Source organism: Chelonia mydas, chromosome 10, assembly GCF_015237465.2.
Source record: "Chelonia mydas isolate rCheMyd1 chromosome 10, rCheMyd1.pri.v2, whole genome shotgun sequence".
Taxonomy (NCBI): domain Eukaryota; kingdom Metazoa; phylum Chordata; order Testudines; family Cheloniidae; genus Chelonia; species Chelonia mydas.
Genome location: NC_051250.2, coordinates 14,251,205 through 14,269,691, shown reverse-complemented (window position 1 = coordinate 14,269,691; position 18,487 = coordinate 14,251,205). Strand labels below are relative to the sequence as shown.

The 18,487-nt window shown below is 43.0% G+C and overlaps 1 long non-coding RNA gene across 1 annotated transcript; it reads left to right on the top strand.

Moving 5' to 3' along the window:
- The first annotated feature begins 9,438 nt into the window (after positions 1-9,438).
- On the top strand, positions 9,439-16,377 carry LOC122462008. The gene is made up of 2 exons (XR_006284327.1): positions 9,439-9,482; positions 16,212-16,377. It is a non-coding gene; the product is annotated as an uncharacterized LOC122462008 (long non-coding RNA).
- Positions 16,378-18,487: the final 2,110 nt, after the last annotated feature.

Here is an 18,487-nt window from a genome sequence, read left to right as displayed (position 1 = left end):
AATCTCCTCTCCATTCCCTGTACCTTCACAGGATGAGTGGCTGGCCCACCAGTGGTGTAGTCCTGAATGAGCTGTACATTACTTGAACTCTCCCAGCAGCATGGCCTCGCACAAATGGTTGAGGTCCCTCTGTGTGGAGGACACCATTTAAAAAAAAAATAGTGTCCTTCATGCAGCATGCGCTCCTGTGTATGGTGAATCAGAGGCCAGGTCTGAGCAAAATGGCATTCTCCATATGGCAAAAGTGCCAGCATGCAATTCTGGTGCGTTCCAGCTCCATTAGATCTGTGTGGCCCACTGCATGCAGCCTGTGGGGAGTGACAATATGGACCAGATGGAAGAAAGGAGAGATGCTCTTGAGCTTAACACACTAGATTGACTCTCAGGATACCTGGCTTTAATTCTGGACTTTGCCACAGACTTCCTAGGTTACTGTGGGCAAGTCACTTGAATCACTCTGTATCTCAGTTATTCATCTGTAAAACGGGAATAATGATGTTTCCTTTCTCCACCATTTGTCTGTCTTGTCTAGTCAGACTGTGACCTCTTCAGGATAGGTGTGATTTCTTTCACTACATGTGTGTACAGTACCTTGCACAATGGGGCCTTGATCTTGATTGAGGCCTCTAGTGGTTACTGCAGTACAAATAAATTATAATAATCTCCAGTTTGTGTAACTGAAGTACTTTGTTTAGATTTTTCATTAAAATCTCCATGAAATTAACATTTTGGTTCACTATTTTGACTTCACTAAAGTTTTGCAAAGGCTTCATCAAATCCAAAATTGACAAGTTTCATCCAAAACCAGTGCTGTTACCAAGAAAAGGGGTCTCTGGTCTAATAATTAGCCAATCCTTTAATCCGCCTAAATATGAAGCATGATGGAAACAAACTACCTTTATAATTTTCCATTAAAAGTTACAAATAGATTATTTAACTGAGACATCAACCTGCTCCCTGCCTATTTTGTACACAAATATATTTATGCTCTGAAAAAACTGCATGTTTCTAAATGCTCCTCATTGAAATGGAATGTCTCTCTATATTCTTTCATTCATTCCTTGTATGCTTGTGTGGTGGTTTATAGATCACTAAAGTTTCCAAAATATAGTGTCTCTCTAGAGCTTGAGTAGTTTTTGTGCACTTTTATCTATTGTCAGCCACACAACCTTTAAAAGTTAATGTCCATTGAAACTGTTCTATTTTTACAGCTACTTAAATCTAAGGTTTTTTCAGCTTTATGCTCCCGTAAAATGGGGCAAGCATGATGAGAAACAGAACCAATATTTTCAGTTCCTACAGGGACAAACACTAGGGAATATTCTTTGCAACACAGCTTACCACCAGAGCTGGGTGAAGTTGTTCATATAAAATACGAATTAGCACAACTGTTCAAGTTAAACATGAATCAGACTAAATCTAATATTTCTGAGATCTAGCAATATTTGATCATTATTTTTAAAATTGGTTCCCTGGTTTGGAAATCTGAGTAGAATAAAAGCCTTTCCCATGAGATTTTCCAGCTGGATTTTCTGACCAAAGAGGCTTTAATGAGTTGAAAACTGTTGCATGAGTCTGGTCTTGCTCATGTCTGTTTTATACTGCTGAAATTTCAACTGAGTGATTCCTGGGAGAGCCAAAGGCTGAGGGAGTGGGATAATTGTGCAGGGCCTTGAAGATCAATACAAGCAACACAAACTTGATATGGAAGGTGACCAGAAGGCAGTGGTGGGATTCAAATCTGGGAATGACACAGTGAAAAATATGGCAATGATTTTAGTAACAACGTAATATACAGACTGGGAATCAGGTGTACGGTAATATAACTGTGGGTGAACTAAGGTAGCGCGGCCACAGGGTAGATATCTAGAACAATTCCATTTTGAACCCAAGGTTGGAGTACTAGAGTTTTGTATCTCTATGAGAAGATTTGGAATGTAAGAGAGTACAGGAAGAGGCAGGCTGTTCTTGAATGATAAAAATAACATCTTCCATAACTTTCTCCAAACCCCCCAACAGCCTGCAGAGTAGCCGTTCTTCTCAAGAGAATTCATGCAATCTCTATTCGTTTTCCTTTACGCATCCTGTTGCAATATCGAGTCATGCTTGAATCTAATAATCCTGCCAGTTTTCCTGGTTATGAGAGATGTAATGTTTGAGTGTAAAATATTTATATACCAAGTCAAAAGTTGCACAGCTACAATCAGATTCAAATTGCCATTGCTATTTTGGATGTAATAACAAATTTTCTAATCGAAATCAGTTAAAATAAAACCATACTAGCGAATCACAAGATAAGAACAAACTGTTTCTCTTCTATCCAACCACTGTTCTTTATTTATTCTGTAGTTTATGTGAGCCATTCAAAATATGCCACAGGTGGTACATTTTTATGATAATTTTGGAGACCTGATTTATAGGGGTCATTTTGGTTACTGGGGTGCCAGGCTGCCATCTCAGTGAAGAACAGGACTTAGTTAAGTTTCCATCTGTAGTAAACTTCATTACAGCCTTGTTTACTCTAACATGAAATCGCTGAAACAGACATACTGCCCTAACTGACTTAACTGAGGGGCTTGAAATACCACATATTCATTAAGAAGATCATGATAGGTCCATTAACCACAGGTCTGAAAGTCTCAACAGCCCTTACCATTTCAGAAAAGCACTTAAGCATATGCTTAATTTTGGATCCATGCTTAAATCCTGTTTACTTCAGAGGGAATTTAAGGATATGCTTAAATTGTAAATTCTTTGACGAAGGGACCATCTTTTTGTTCTGTTTTAGTAGCACAATTGGGTCCTTGTCCATGTGTGGCAATTCAATACATAAATAAATAATAATGAAAAGGCTTTGCTGAAATGGGGACCCTAGTTTTGCTCACTTCAATTAGTCTTTAATGCATAACTGAACTGTAAAATACAAACAGAAAAACAAACCTGAATCAAATACTTAAAATCTGATCCTGTCTAAGCAATGCCTTTTCATTAGTGGGATAAAAAGATTCTCCTGCTTTCAGCTTTTTCCTATGTTTTCCAAGTCTTTTGTTTAACCCTTTTATCTACTAGCTTTTAGCGTGATTAAAATCAACAAAGATCAATGATGGTAACATTCCTCATAGTGATGGAGACAAACCTAATTGCTATTGAAACTTCACAAAGAGAGAGAAAAAGAGAAGAAGAAAGAGCTCGAACTTTTTTTAACTTTTAATCGATTGTGATTAGTAAAGTCAATACTTAGAGCTGTTGTCTAGGTTACGGGATTTATTGTCCCCTTTCAGTACTCTTGCCCATTACTTAACCACTGGATTGATTGTACGCAGAACAAATCATCTGCCATTTCATTTTAAGGCTCATTAAGCAAGCATAGCAGATAACCATTACTGCTTTTTGGCATAGGAAGATTTCAAAACTTATGCACTGCTAATGATACTGGAATTAGCTAAAGCAAATAACTGGCATGCAAAGGTCAGAGTAAGCATTAATGGAGTACTTATCTTCACAAAAATAAATGAACTCAACTTCCTGAGCCTTGGAATAGGTACAGAGTACTATTAAAGCTGACACAGGACCCTACACAATGAAGGAACTGCAGTTCACTGGCAGGTGACATCCAAGGCTCCTCTAATGTACAGTGCAACTATTTGTAATTCATGATGGCTGCTAAGGTGACTCATTGTTGAATGGGGAAGAGACTTGCAGTTAAGAGAGGAAGTCATTGTCAATGCCAGCTAGAAGCGTGCCTACTTTATGGTAAATTAATACCTCAGAAGAGAACGGAGTTCTTGCCAATAAAGACACATACACAGCAGGCATGCTTTCACAGGGCTTCATGTCAGGAGGTGGCGGACTCTTCGGCACTGTGATATTGCATGGAGTTCCCAGAAAAAGGAACTAACAAGATGTGTATGTAACATAGCATACCTGAAGATCTCTCTGTCATGAGCTATGTTCTTTCTTTGACCCCAATGCCCTGTTTGCATTATCTCAAAGTGTAATATCTAATTTAGATAGTTAGCTCCTTGGTGCAGGGACACGTCTTTTAATTTATCTGCAAAGCAGCATGCACATCGATGATACTGCATGCAATAAATGATTTTTTATTATACAGATGTGAAGGGAAGGAATGGAGGTGATTACAGGAGAAGTGAAAAAATATGGCCATTCTTCATTATTGCTTAGTAATAGTAACCTGTAAGAGCTCTGGGAAAGGAAGAGACTGAAGAGAAAGGAATGCATAAGAACACTCCTCTTATCATTTCTGCTTTGATTTCTTATCCTTTTTTCCTGTTCTTTGGATGGATGCAAAACATTGCTTAAAAATCTGCTGATATTTGCATGTAGTTCTCTTTTAGGGAACCTAGAAAATCAGTGGAAATTTGGCATGTAACTCCCTTGTGCCTTTGGGGAAAAAAATCTCTCCTGCCCTAGAACCTACCCTATATGTTCAGTGGTGATCTACTCCCTTAACGCTATGAGTAATACCAAAATGACTACATGAAATTTTATTAATTTCATCTCAAAAATGTAGTTACTGCTTATATCTTATACAGCTCACTTTTCAGTGACTCCTCACAAATTAGCAGTGTATTAAAGCTCTGAAGTTTTGTAGCTATTTTGGGTTTTAGCTAGGCTGTTCTGGTGTTTTCTGCCGTAGAGGAGGTTTCTAGCAGCTGGGGGAAAAGGCAGATCATGAATATTGGCAGAAGTCAATCTTGATCCATGCCAAGCAATCTGTGCACCCCAGTCAGTTCACCCACAGGCTGGGAACCAAAAAGTGGGAGTGTAAACCTCACTGGGAGATGCGACTAGGAGCAGGGAAAAACTGCCATGAAGCAGCACAGAAGAGGCAACCTACTGCTGTGGGACCTACATTCCAATGCTTCACAGTGATTTAGGGAGGTTGGAAGGGCCTCATTTGGTTGGGCAGGAGGGAGATGAATGTACTTGCCTTCCATCCCTCAGCTATCCTGAATATGAATATAGTCCATACTTCCCATTTTCCCTCTTCACTTGTGGTTCAGTTGTTGGCCGCAACACAGGACACAGCGATGGCCACAAAACTATTAACACAAAGTTAAAATGCTGGCAGATTTCTTCTTTTCTATAACCTCCATCTCATGATTCTTTATTTCTGATGTAATTACATTTCAATAATAAAAAGCAAAGGGTCATCAAAGTTGTGTGGAACATAGGTAACTTTGGGACAAAATGAGTGGAGTTCATTGAAACGAGGTACAGTTGAGCAACAAAGCATCCTCTAATTACATTACTGTACACTAGTTCTTTGGCTTAATCCTATTCTGTATGAGTGAGCTTTCAAATATCCATGCCAAAATCTGTCCTCTATCCTTTTCTCCTTTTCAAAATCTGTTGTGTAACTCATATGGACTCAATGCTTTGTAAACCCTTAGTAGTTCCATTTGCCTTATTTGCTCTAATATACTAGTCAGAATGAAGGCTAAGCTTTTTTAACACGCCATTATTCTCCCCCTTCACTTATTCCTTTGGTAAAAATTAAGTCATCTGGGCCTTCATTGCTGTTAACCTCATCTGGATACCAAGTGAGAGGATTGCTTTGTTGTGATTACATAGTTAAAAATCCCCCAATAGTTTCATTTTTTTTACTAGCTTTGCTAGCTTTCCTCATTTATAATTTAAACACCTTGACAGCTTGAGGATGCTCCATGCTCTTCAAGTCAGAGCACACTTTTGGGCTATCGTGTGCACTGGATACATGGTCCCATTGATTTCAATGGAAGGTGAACAATATGAAAGCAGCACTTCAGGACTGGAAGCAAAGGGTTATTTCCCCCTTCCCCCCTGCATATATTTCCATAATCTACTAGCCTTGATTAATCACTTAATGTTTACAAAGTGCTCTGAAGATAAAAAGCACTAGATGTGCTAAGTACCTATTAAGAAAAGGAGTACTTGTGGCACCTTAGAGACTAACCAATTTATTTGAGCATAAGCTTTAGTGAGCTACAGCTCACTTCATCGGATGCATAAAAGTGGAAAATGCAGTGAGGATGTTTTTATACACACAGACCATGAAAAAATGGGTGTTTATCACTTCAAAAGGCTTTCTCTCCCCCCCACCCCACTCTCCCGCTGGTAATAGCTTATCTAAAGTGATCACTCTCCTTACAATGTGTATGATAATCAAGGTGGGCCATTTCCAGCACAAATCCAGGGTTTAACAAGAATGTCTGAGGAAGGGGGGGGGGGGGTAGGAAAAAACAAGGGGAAATAGGTTACCTTGCATAATGACTTAGCCACCCCCAGTCTTTATTCAAGCCTAAGTTAATTGTATCCAATTTGCAAATGAATTCCAATTCAGCAGTCTCTCGCTGGAGTCTGGTTTTGAAGTTTTTCTGTTGTAATATCACAACTTTCATGTCTGTAATCGCGTGACCAGAGAGATTGAAGTGTTCTCCGACTGGAGAGTGGGGTGGGGGGAGAGAAAATCTTTTGAAGTGATAAACACCCATTTTTTCATGGTTTGTGTGTATAAAAACATCCTCACTGCATTTTCCACTTTTATGCATCCAATGAGGTGAGCTGTAGCTGACGAAAGCTTATGCTCAAATAAATTGGTTAGTCTCTAAGGTGCCACAAGTACTCCTTTTCTTTTTGCAAATACAGACTAACACAGCTGCTACTCTAAGTACCTATTATTATATTGATTTTGTATTTGTTCAGAAATCTGCCTCATTTTCCTTAACCACCACACCAAGAAACTCATTCATCATGACAGATCACTTCACACTTCCTTTGTTTCAGACTAACCAAGGTGCCTTGCTTAGTGCTCTCCTGGAATATCATCTTCTTCCTCCTCACATCTCATCTCATTGAATGTACCTTGTACATCCCATGGTTGCAAAAGAGGGCGATGTACACTACCATCTGAACGTAATGAAATCCATTTTATGCTGCTTTAACTTTTAATTTCTAGGGCTTTGGATGCAATTTGAAGAAGTATTTCTCTTAACAACAGGGTACCATTATTAAGCAAATAACAGTTAATGACCATATCGTATTGCTTTGAACACTCCTAAAATCCACTGAAATATCATACAAACCCATTAGAAAATGAAAGCACCATGCTATGTAAGATGTTTTGATTATGCTGCCAAATATTATCCTTTGCGTTGAGAAATCAAACTGCTGAAGTATTTTATTTGTAGTAAAACCCCTTATTTTAGATACTTTTATTATTATTCAAGAGCAGTCAAAGGTAGCTTAATATCTTATGTACCTGTTAAAAGCTTCTGTTACCTCATGGTGAAGGCCTATTTAATTGACCTAGCATACGTCTCAAATTCCCAGTGTTCCATCCATTCTTGGAATTGTAGCATCATAAAGATTTGACTATTGAGTACCAGCTGAAATAGACTAAAATAGAATGAAAGGATCAGCAATAATAAGAACTGGCTGGTGCGTATGTGTATCATTTCCATGTGAGTGTGTGTGTCATATGGTTTGTACTGATAACGAGGATACAAACGCTGAAGTGGTAGGAGTCTGTTTTTTGGCAGCAGGAGGGTGATTTCTATCTCCATGACACCATGAAGTTCCATGTTGCCATTGGGTGCAGCATAGAATCACCCGTGAAGTCCCTAACTGGCCACAGATTTATCACAAATACATGAAAATCCACAAACATCTGAATAGTTGAATTTTACTTGTGTAAATGCTTGCAGAATATGAATGCTACATTCACGTGCATTCACTCCCTCCCCACAAAAAAATCAGCAACCCTATATATTTTATATGGGATGGGGCAGCGCTTGATTGAGTCAGTGGGCATTGGGAATTCTCTTGTCATTGGGATAGCTGCACTTCTGTGGCTAATTCAGCAGGTCCAGTTGGGCTTGGACCCTACCAGTTCTCTCTTTGGGAGCCTGTGACAGCCATATGTTTGCAGTGAGACAAACATCTTCAAAACAAAGCATGATTTATTTTGCCCAAAAGGTACAGAGCACTTAAAGAAGTAGATTTAAAATAACAAAGAGGCCGGCATGCATATTCCTTTACCCAAGTTTAACCTCTCTATCCATTGTTCAGGTGGGTCTGGCTTCTGTCAGCCCTTTCGCTGACACATCCTGGCCATCCTCTCTGGTTAAAATGTGCCTCTGGCAGAAAGAGGAGAGAGAATTGTTCACAGTCAACATCTTTTGACCTTTTAGGGTCTCAGCCTTGGGAAACATAAAACATCCTAGCTAGGATGGAGCCAGCTAGGTAAATTCTCCCACCAGGTGATGGGCCATCCATTGTTCTCTAAACTCATTTGAAGCAGGATACCTGAGAGGTTGCCTTATCTGTGCCATTGTTTTACTTTTCTTGGGTTCTGTAACAACCCCTTTACAGCCTCCTTTGATTGAACTATATGCATACCAAGCTGAATAAGGAGTTACACATGTATTAACAAAAGATAATACAAACGTTTTCCCAGTTTGTCACACCCATCATCACATTCAAGGAGCTAAGCAAGGATCTGATGACATTCAAAGCTAGGAACCTTTCAGATCACGCCTGAAGCATCCGCCTACAGGAGTTACAGTGCAACACATTGGTGTGCATCAGTATTCACACCCCCGTAGTCCAAACTATGGAGCAGTGCAGTCATAGCTTAAATCCCTTAGCAGGGAGCGGCAGCAAAGCCATGTTTTCTATTTATCAGAAACAGAGGGGAACATGTAGCGCATACAGTGGTTTTCTGTGACTGGGATGCAATAAAACTAACAGGTAATATTTACACCCAACCAGTAAATTTCACAGTCATCTAGTTTTCATAGGAATGATGCAGCAGGCAAGACCTGTATGATCCAGAAAGTCACGGTGCAGCAGGATGTGGGGCTTAAAATAGCCCAGGAGAGGGCTGTGGCTGGGGTCAAGAAGCTCCCAGGCTGATTGGGGAAGTAGCCTCAGCTGTGGCCACGCCCCAGTAAGGGCTCAGCTGGCCCTTATAAGAGGGCAGTGGGCCAGGAGCAGAGAGTCTCTCTGCTTTTAGAGGGAGAAGGGCCTGGCTACTGGGGAGTGTACCTGGGTACCTAAGGTGGAGCAGGGCTGGGGGAAGGCCAGAGGAGCTGGGGGTCTGGCCTGGAAATGCTGCAGGCCTAGTGTAAGGCCAAAAAGGGTACTGGGGTTACAGGGGGCAGCCCACAGGTATGCAGAGGCAGCAGGTCCAAACCCCCCTTGCCTGTGATGAGTGGCTTATATACTGCAGTCTGCCCCAGTGAATGGTGACTGGGCAGTAGCCATATACTGAGGCAAGGTGGGGGTTGGGGTCTCCCCTGGGAGGGGGAGACCCAGTGACACTGGGGGTACTGCCAGGGGTGGTGCCCCAGGGAGAGGGGCACCGGGGTCTGGAAGAGACATGGCGGGGGGCCAGTGGCAGCAAGATACTGGCCTGCAGAGGGCACTCTGGAGGCTGGAAGAGGTAATTCCCTGAGAGACCAGCAGGAGGCGCCGCAGGGGTGAGTCACTGCTCTGCTACACAAGGGTTTAAACATGTCCATAATTCCTTTATCTTGTTGATCTCCTCCTTTTCCCTAAGCCCTCTCTGAGAGAGTCAAAACCCCCAGCAGCATCTTCAAACTGTCCTTCTCCTAACCAGTGAGAGTTACACTCATCCAATTGGAAAACAGATACAATGCTATGTGACCTACAGGACCAATAGCCAATGCTGCTCACAGGTCAATGAAGAAGGGCTGAATTACTTACAGAAACTGCACCCAATCAGTCCCTAGAGTGAAAAACAGAAAAAGCCAATGTAAATTCTTCAAGTACGTCCCAACAATGAATAAATGTGACGGAACTGTGATCCGCTTTTGGACATTCCATCAGCAAAAAGAGAAGCTAAATTGATCAAGTAAATTATGTGCTGTCTGTGGTTGGCTGTCCTTAAGACAAGGACAAATAAATCACTCATTGAGGGGCAGACCTTGCCTTCACTTTTGTCTATAGCAAAACTCCTAGTGATGGAATTGGGTCCCATTTGGCCCTGTGTGAACAGTGCAGCATGTCTGGTTACCTTTTTCAACTTTCATATTATATTTTGATGATGATGGTCAAAAGTCTGGGGCTGAAGCATGTTTCGAGGTGGAATGTAACTTTGACTCAAAAGCAAAGGCCATGAGTGCCAAGCATAAGCCTCAAAGTGCATCATTGGAAAAGATGCCAAGACTTGAGTGGAGGAGAGGTACAGGAGATGGGCATAGGTGCTGGATTATAAGGGCCTACAGGGCCTTAATAATAATTTCAAAAGTGGTCTCATCCCCCCAGTATTTCATGTTATATAAAATAATTGTAGGTACTTTTTGGAGTGAGTCAGCCTGGGCACTGTACAAAAGAGATGAAAGCACATGGGCAATAGAGATGGGGGTGGGCTGGAGGAGTGTGGCAAAGGGCCATTGCCCCACCGTCCCACTCCCACACACATTTTTGAGCTGTGTTGCAACCCTGTGTGCCAGGTCACAATGCCCCTCCCTTAAATTTGGCCTGGCCGCCCCCTGTCATGACGGAGCAGTGTTGCAATCCAGAGTGAGTGGTGTTACAACATGGCTTGGTGAGCGAAGGCAGGGGACATGAAACCAAGGAGTGGGGGATGCATGAGGGGCCGGAGAGCCAAGGTGGGGTGTATGAGGGGCCTGAGAAGATGAGTGGGACCTCTGAGGTACATAGGGGGATGGATAGGGGCCTGTAGAATTGGGGCAGGAGTTGCATAGGGAGCTAGGGGATCTCCTGGCCTGGTCAGGTATGAGGAGAGCTGAGGCACAGGGAGAGTTGTGGGGCATGGGAGCTTGGGGACACTGGGGTGCTAGGGAGGGAGCATTGGGTGGAGGCTGCAGGGCAGGAGAGGGGATCCTGTATCCTGGGGGCCATGTGGGTGCATAGGGTAGGGAACCAGGAGAGTGTATTTAGGAGCTGGGTACATCAGGGTGTATGGGGGTAAAGGCCCCAGGCAGGGGTGCCAGAAGAGGGCCTGGCCAGCCAAGGAGTCCAGGGAGATTGGGGTAGATGAGACATCCTAGAGTACTTGATGACCTCAAAGGGAGTTGGGGTAAGGGGATTCAGGGGGAGCCAGGGGGTTGTATCAAGGGGCTGGGTGAATAGGGCTTCGTAAGAGGCTGGAGATGCCTGGGAAGCTTCTAGGGGTCTAGGTTATATGGGGATGGAGTTGTTTTAGATTAGAAATGGGGTTGTGGCAGCTCACTTGGGGGTGCAGATAGACCCTGGGATCCCCAAGTATAGGTGGTGGGGCCCCTTACATCCCTGCTGGGGGCTTCAATCCCTGACCCCTGGCCCTACCAAAAATTGTACAAAGCAAGTGCCCATGGAGACAGGAGACACGTTAAGGAAGGTGACCTGTGAGCAGGGAGAAAGGGAGTGGTAGAAAATAGAGCACTATGTTATTAGGGCAGACACTGTACAGGGCCTTGGCACTACGGACATGTGTCAGAGAGCTCGCTGGTGAAACAGTGTTTTAGATACTCTTCTTGTAAAACTAGTCAGTCCTTAAACACTGTCTTAGGTTACTAAATTCTCTCCCAACCAACTCTCACCCTGGTTTTGCTTTTGTGCAAAATTAACCCTTTCTATATTTTCTTGTAATCTGCCTTGCCAATGAAGCTTGAAAGATCCCATACAGTTGTCCAATGGTTAAGATAGACAGTTTTTGTATTTTGTTTGCAACCAGTATTTCTGAATAATTTTCCCAAACTTTGTAATATAAGTACACGTGTTAAACCTCTTTCAAAGCCATCCAGAGCATTGTAATGCTAGATGACCAGATATCAAGGTGTAAAATAAGATGTACAGTAGAAGGAAGACAGATGGGCAAAAGGCAGCTATAACATTAAATGGTTTATTTCATAACAATTTGAGCTAACACTCTCTGAACTACATTCTGCTTTTGATGTGCACGTAACTCCAGTTAATATTAATGGCAGTTATGCAAACATCCAGAGCAGCATTATGCCCCTTAAACTCCTGGTACAACCCTCATTGTCTACTTCTCTAAATTTGCATAAGCAATTAACATTTCATTAATTCTTCATTAGAAACATTGCAGTGTGTGAGGGATGGGGCGGGGGGGGGGAATCAGTGCCTCAGTGGGAGCTAAGATCACAAATGAAAATGAATTTGGTGGTTTCATCATAGTTCTTATTTGAAATAACAAACACCCACACAGTTTGGCTCACCACAACACATCAGGTAGCCTCTACACAAGGGATACAAGGTGGGTGAGGTAATATCTTCTATTGGCCCAGCTTCTGTTGGTGGGAGAGACAAAGTTTTCGAGCTTACTCAGAGCTCTTCTTCAGGTCTGGAGAAATGCTCTGTATAAGCTCGAAAGATTCTCTCTCACCAACAGAAGCTGGTCCAATAAAAGACATTACCTCCCCCATCTTGCCTCTAATATCCTGGGATCAACACAGCTACAACAACTCTACATAAGAGAGGCATAGGCTTGTAATAGGGAACATTTCTGGTGAAGAATGAGGTACATTGACTGACGTAGGTTGGGGGAAGCTTGCATAGCACCTGCTGGTGATGTGACATGCTCAAACCACGGGCTTTACTCCTTGCTATCAGAAAATCACATGCTTAACTTTAAGCACTTGAGTAGTCAATATGAAGTCAATTAAAGTACCACATTCAGTCAGATTTTTATTTTGTCTTCTTGAAGGTATGAACCATGAACCTTCTACATAGGTTCTTATTCTGCCCCCATCACCATAGTATCTGAGCACATTCCAGTAGCGCATTAAGTGAGCAGACTAACATCTGACATATGTGATTCATTGCATTTCTCATTGTTTCCCTGGGGGTGAGCATGAGGAGGGGGGAATTGTGGGTGTAGTGGAGAGTTTTGGTAGGGTTTTATTTGTGTTTTGTGTTTTTAAGGTATTTATATCAGAAAATGCAGGTTGAAAATGTGCACCTTGCATTTGGAGCAGAATGTGGTGAGGTTTGTGATGGTCCTTAGTTTCTGGGGGAGTTCATTTCACTGCCTCAGATTGGGCTCCAAGAAAACCATCTCCAGCACAAGGGAAAGAACTTTACTCTTGTGGTAGGAAGTTCCATCGTGCCTGAGGAGTGGAATTGTCGATTGTGGTCTGCACTCCCAAGGAAATCTTTAGGTAATCCTAAACCCAGACCAAAAAGGACAGAGACCTTGAATCTGAACTGATATCCTATGGGAAGCCAACCTAGAGAATGAAGGACAAGTTTGATGTGCTCATAATAATCCATGTATCACTGATCAGATCTGCTGTACACTCAGTGTTTCAATTCCCTCATAGCAGTTTGACTCCCATGTGCCCTTAGCTCACTGGGGCTGGTCAAAGTTTAAGCACCATCCCTAGCTTTAAGCCTCCAGGGATGTGATCTAGGTGCAGATGTGTCTGACACCCTTCTTGGTCCAAATGCCAAGGTCCTGAAGGAAGGTCTATCTTTCCCAAGCCTTGCCAACAGTCTTGCACATTCCTCAGAATCCCGCCAAAGGTGTGAGACTTCAGTTTACCTCTGCAGGGGTGCAAGCAACTAGACATAGGATTAGCAAAAGATTTCTAACTCTTAAGCATTAAAGCACAAGAGGGAGCAGATCATGTGGGAGAAAAAAAATATATACTCTAAACGTAATGTCCCTTCAGCTAGAGCTTGTGAAAGTGGCCAAGACGACCAGACCAGGGTAGAGAAGCACCTACCCTTTTATAAACCTCCAGTCTCTTATGTCACTTAACCTGTAGATCAGCATCAACAGGTGACCATAGACCCATAGTAGATGATTCCATTTCCCAGGCAACTTTCACCCTGATAAAGTTCTTCTGGATAGGAGCCAACCTACTGGAGAAGGTGGTTCCACTTCAAAGGGAGAACACTTAAAGTTAACGACCCTCTATTGTTATCCCTGTGCCACTATCCTTGGAATGCCTGTCCATCTTGGAAGTAAAAGGACAACAGAGAATTCAAACAATGCCCATATTCAAAATGAGGGCTATAGTCTGACACAGATACATAAAAGATTGCCCAGTATCAAACAGAATTCATAAGCTGTACATAGATTCCCCAGATTGTTACACCATGTCACTGAGAAGACAGACTGCAATTTTCTGTGCTAGTTGGAGTTTTCTAAGGGCTGATGGCTTCATAATCGGTATACTGCATTGCTGTTGTGAAGATGGGAGGTGATGAAGGCATGTTTAACTGAGTTCAGGTCGTCAAGTAGGATGGGACAGAATCACCTTCAGCCGGAGATGGTAGAAACCATTCCTTTGTATTAGAAAATCTACACTTCTTTCACATTCTAACAAGATTCAAACTTACAAGTCAGACAACAGCCTGATTATTTATAGGAAAATGTAACTATACGTTTTTAGGTGTGTATAAAATAGAAGTGTGCATTTGTGGCACTCCACCAATTGTTTTCACTGTTATTCATTCTTGTAGCACATCTTTGTTTTCTTTTGCAGGAACAGCTGCTAAACCTACTCCCAAGGGGGTTGAACAAGTTATACATTCACTTGCCAGTGTCTTTTATTTCATTATCAGAACAAAAGATAGTCTTTTTGTTTATAACGATGCTAAGTTTTCATACACATGTTCTTCTAGCACCTATTTCTTACATTACTAAAATTCTTCCTGGTTCATTTGGGATCTCACTGTATCTTCAGTTCAGTAGAGAAAGAAGCTTAAGTGTCGGGTTTGTAACAACATTAGTGGTGCTCAGGGGTTAGGAGGCGAAGCCCCCAGTGGAAATTTAAGGGACAGACACCTCTATGTTTGGGGAGTGAATCCCAAGGTAGGCATGACATGATGGAAGGGTGGCCAGGCCAAATTTGAGTGGCATTGTGACACACTGCACCCAGTTGCAATGATTCTCAAATTTGGTCTTGCCACCCATCCATCCAGCATGATGGGGTATGCAGCTAGGCAGGTAACCTAGGCCCCCTTCTTAGCAAAATTTTGGTTGTTCCCAAGACTCAAGCATTGATGGGGTAGGCCCACTTTCCAGAATGTACCCATAAAGCCTGGCACCTATTGGTTATGGGGTCAGTTTCAGTGCAAGGTTTCTGCCAGCACAAACCAAAGCATAGGGCCCTAGAGGTGGAAGCCCTGCAGGAAGTGACCTATTTTCCAGGAAGAAAAGGGAGGATAATTAAAGGGCCAGCTAGCCCAAAATGTGGACAGCATTAGTTAGGTAGAGGGAGAGGGATGGCACATTTGACATTGCCTGTCATAATTTATGAGCACTGTATCGTTGCTCCTTTTTGACCCAAGTGGCTAGTCAAACTTCAGTGCCCTGGAGATGTTCCAATTGCAAATAGAAGTTGATGGAATCTAGTGTTTTGTTTGATGCAAGAGGACCCAAGAACAAAAGAAGCAGTTTCTTAGCTTACAGCCTAAGCCTCTTTAGCCAACACCAGACCCACAATCTCTGTAGTTTTTCCCAGGGTCACATTGTGCTCAATGGCTACTGCTTGGCTTTCTTGTTTTTCTGCCTCTCTCTGTTCTCAGTTTCTAGGTGTTCTGCCTACACACACACACACACACACCTCTCAGCAAAAGCCCTCTGGCCATTCAGACCAAACTCTTAGGCAGGCTGATAACCCCCTTTTCTCTTAGGGTGGGGATGTCAGAGGAAAACCACAAGGGAGGATGGTGGTTGCTGTACGTCCTGCCCTGGCACTATTTGAATCACCCAGGTTCACAGGTGTATTAAATGACATAGGGAGGTGAACGGTGGTCAACATGTCCTTCAGAGTCTTCCTTTTATAATGCAAGTTTACTCCTCAGCTGTCAAACCTGCAATGAGCGAGATAAAGGTATATCGTATGATTATCAACAGTGCAGAAAGTTTTGCAGAGTGACAGTCTGTGACTTGCAGTCATTTGACTCCTCTTTGGCTCTGTAATTTCTAAACACTAATTTCTACATTTCAGTGTGACTCAGAAATCTGTGAAGGATTGGCAGCTACAGCAGACTTCAAATAACCACACGCACTGATCAGAAGTGTGTCCTTGGAAATTGCTTTATTAAGATTTTAATTTAATGTATTATTTTTAGCTTATAGAACAATTTAACACATCATGGATAACAAGAAGAGTTTCAAATTTGCTTGTCTTTCAGGATGTCTTATTAGCCTGGCAAAGAAATTAATACATTACAAAAATGTATTTTTTTTTAATTTTAATCCCAAGGCCCTGATTTTGCTCTTGCTTGAACCAGCTGCAAATCAAGAGAAGCTCCACAGAAGTGACTGGAGGTCAAAGCTTGCTCAGCAGAATTGGAGACCATCTGCAGCAGAGAACACATTTGTGAATTCAGGAAATGGAAATATGAACAATAAAGTCTTGTTAAAATAGGGCTGGGATCTGTGTCATGGAACGTCTGCTTGCCAAATGGTGATGAGGTGAATCTTAATGGCAAGGGCATCATAACAGGCCCGATAGAGCCAAGGAGGGGCTTACAAACGTAAAATGTGGGCTTTGATGGGCAGAACTCATGAGGAAGTTTGCCTTCAGTTCTGTATCAGGGAACCCATTAATATTTGCACTCGGAGCTGACCTTGGCTTTATGCACATCAAAGAGGGTGTTGATAGCCGTCATCATTTCTGACTTTATAAAGCACAATGAGCCAGACTGATCCATGAGGTGGGCAAGCTGAAGTAGAGATTGTTACGTGGATTTGGCCCATTACCTTTCACTTGATAGATGGAACCGACCTTGCTGCAGATGGATTTAAAGACTGTTTCTTGATATAAAAAGTCAGCAGGTCACTACTTGAGGACAGTGATTATTTTCACAACAGCCCCTCTCTATTTCTTTGACACCCCAGATATTTTCTTCTTTTGCTGTGCGCATCTGCATTTCTGATTGAGTCTTAGCAAGTCATAGACTTGCTGTAGCATTCTGACTCAAAATGAATGTAATTCTGGGAGTGAGCAAAATCTGAGAAGATTCATCCCACAGCCTTGCATATTATTGTAAAATAACTGTCAGCTTGTGGAAAGAAATACCATAGAGTGCTGTTACCATCTGATACAGGGCACAGCCTTCTTTGGAAAGCAGATTTCAGCTGATTTATTTCTTTATTCTCATATTCAGGATCAGAGATAGGATAGCAATATATTTAGTTCTGTTTATATCTTTAAATCTGTTGTAAGGCTAAGAGAAAACAATAACATTACACAAGATTGTTAAAATGTAGTCCTCTGTATTTTGGGTCAGCTGCTATGAATGCATCCCTTGGTTTCAGTAGGGCTACTCACAGCATGTAAACCTACATATTGTGCATAAATCTTTTCAGGACTTTCCATTTTACCAGGAAACTCTAGGTATGTTTACACTACGAAATTAGGTCGATTTTATAGAAGTCGATTTTTAGAATTTGATTTTATACAGTTGATTGTGTATGTCCACACTAAGCACATTAAGTCAGCGGAGTGCATCCTCACTACTGTGGCTAGCATCGACTTATGGAGCGGTGCACTGTGGGTAGCTATCCCCAGTTCCCGCAGTCTCCGCCACCCATTGGAATTCTGGATTAAGCTCCCAATGCCTGATGGGGCAAAAACATTGTTGCAGGTGGTTTTGGGCACATGGCGTCAGGCGCCTGTCCCTCTGTGAAAGCAACAGCAGACAATCGTTTCACGCTTTTTTTCCTGGGTTACCTGTGCAGACGCCATACCACCGCAGGCATGGAGCCCGCTCAGCTCACAGTCACAGCTGCTGTTGTGGGTGGCTGCTGTGATCCAAGTAGCCAATATAATCATTGATGTTCTGTTATCAAGGGTAGTGACTCTGGGAAATGTGCAGGCCTTTTTAGATTTTAGGTGCATCATATTCCTGTCCTTTGTCGCTGGTGAAGAAGTCTTGCAGCCGTACATTCCAGTCCAGTCAGTGCTGTAACACTCTATGACAGGGTCAAGACTCGCTACCGCTGATGCCTCCCGCTGGTCACTCCGGGAATTAGCTCATGACCACTGAGGGGCGTCCTCAGCGTGTGGTGTCTTGCCCATCATCTGCTCTGCTGCCCTGGGACCCGTGTTGCTCCCTGCTCGGCAGCACCCCCTTCAGGACAGTTGTTGTCCACTTCAGGACACCGCCCTCTGGCAGTGCCCACTCCTCTGGTCTCACCCCCTTCCAGGGGCAGTTGTTAACAGCAGTCCTTCTGCTTGCACCTGCCTTGGTGGCCAACCACAACCCTATAGTCTAGCCCCTTGTCTCAGGGGCAAGTTGTGCTCTGTCTCGGCCCCTCTCCTCAACGGCCAGGTGCAATGCGAAGGGGGAAGGTTGGGGCCCAGACCCACCCGCTACTCTGGGTCCCAACCCAGTGACCCTCTAGAGGCAGCCTCCCTCTGCCCTTCTTCTCTCCCCTCTTGTCTGCCTAGTTTCCCTGGGGCCAGTTCCCCTTTGGCCCCATGCACCTTCTTGACCCTTACTTAGCAGGGGCCGCACCCTCTCAGGTAACGGG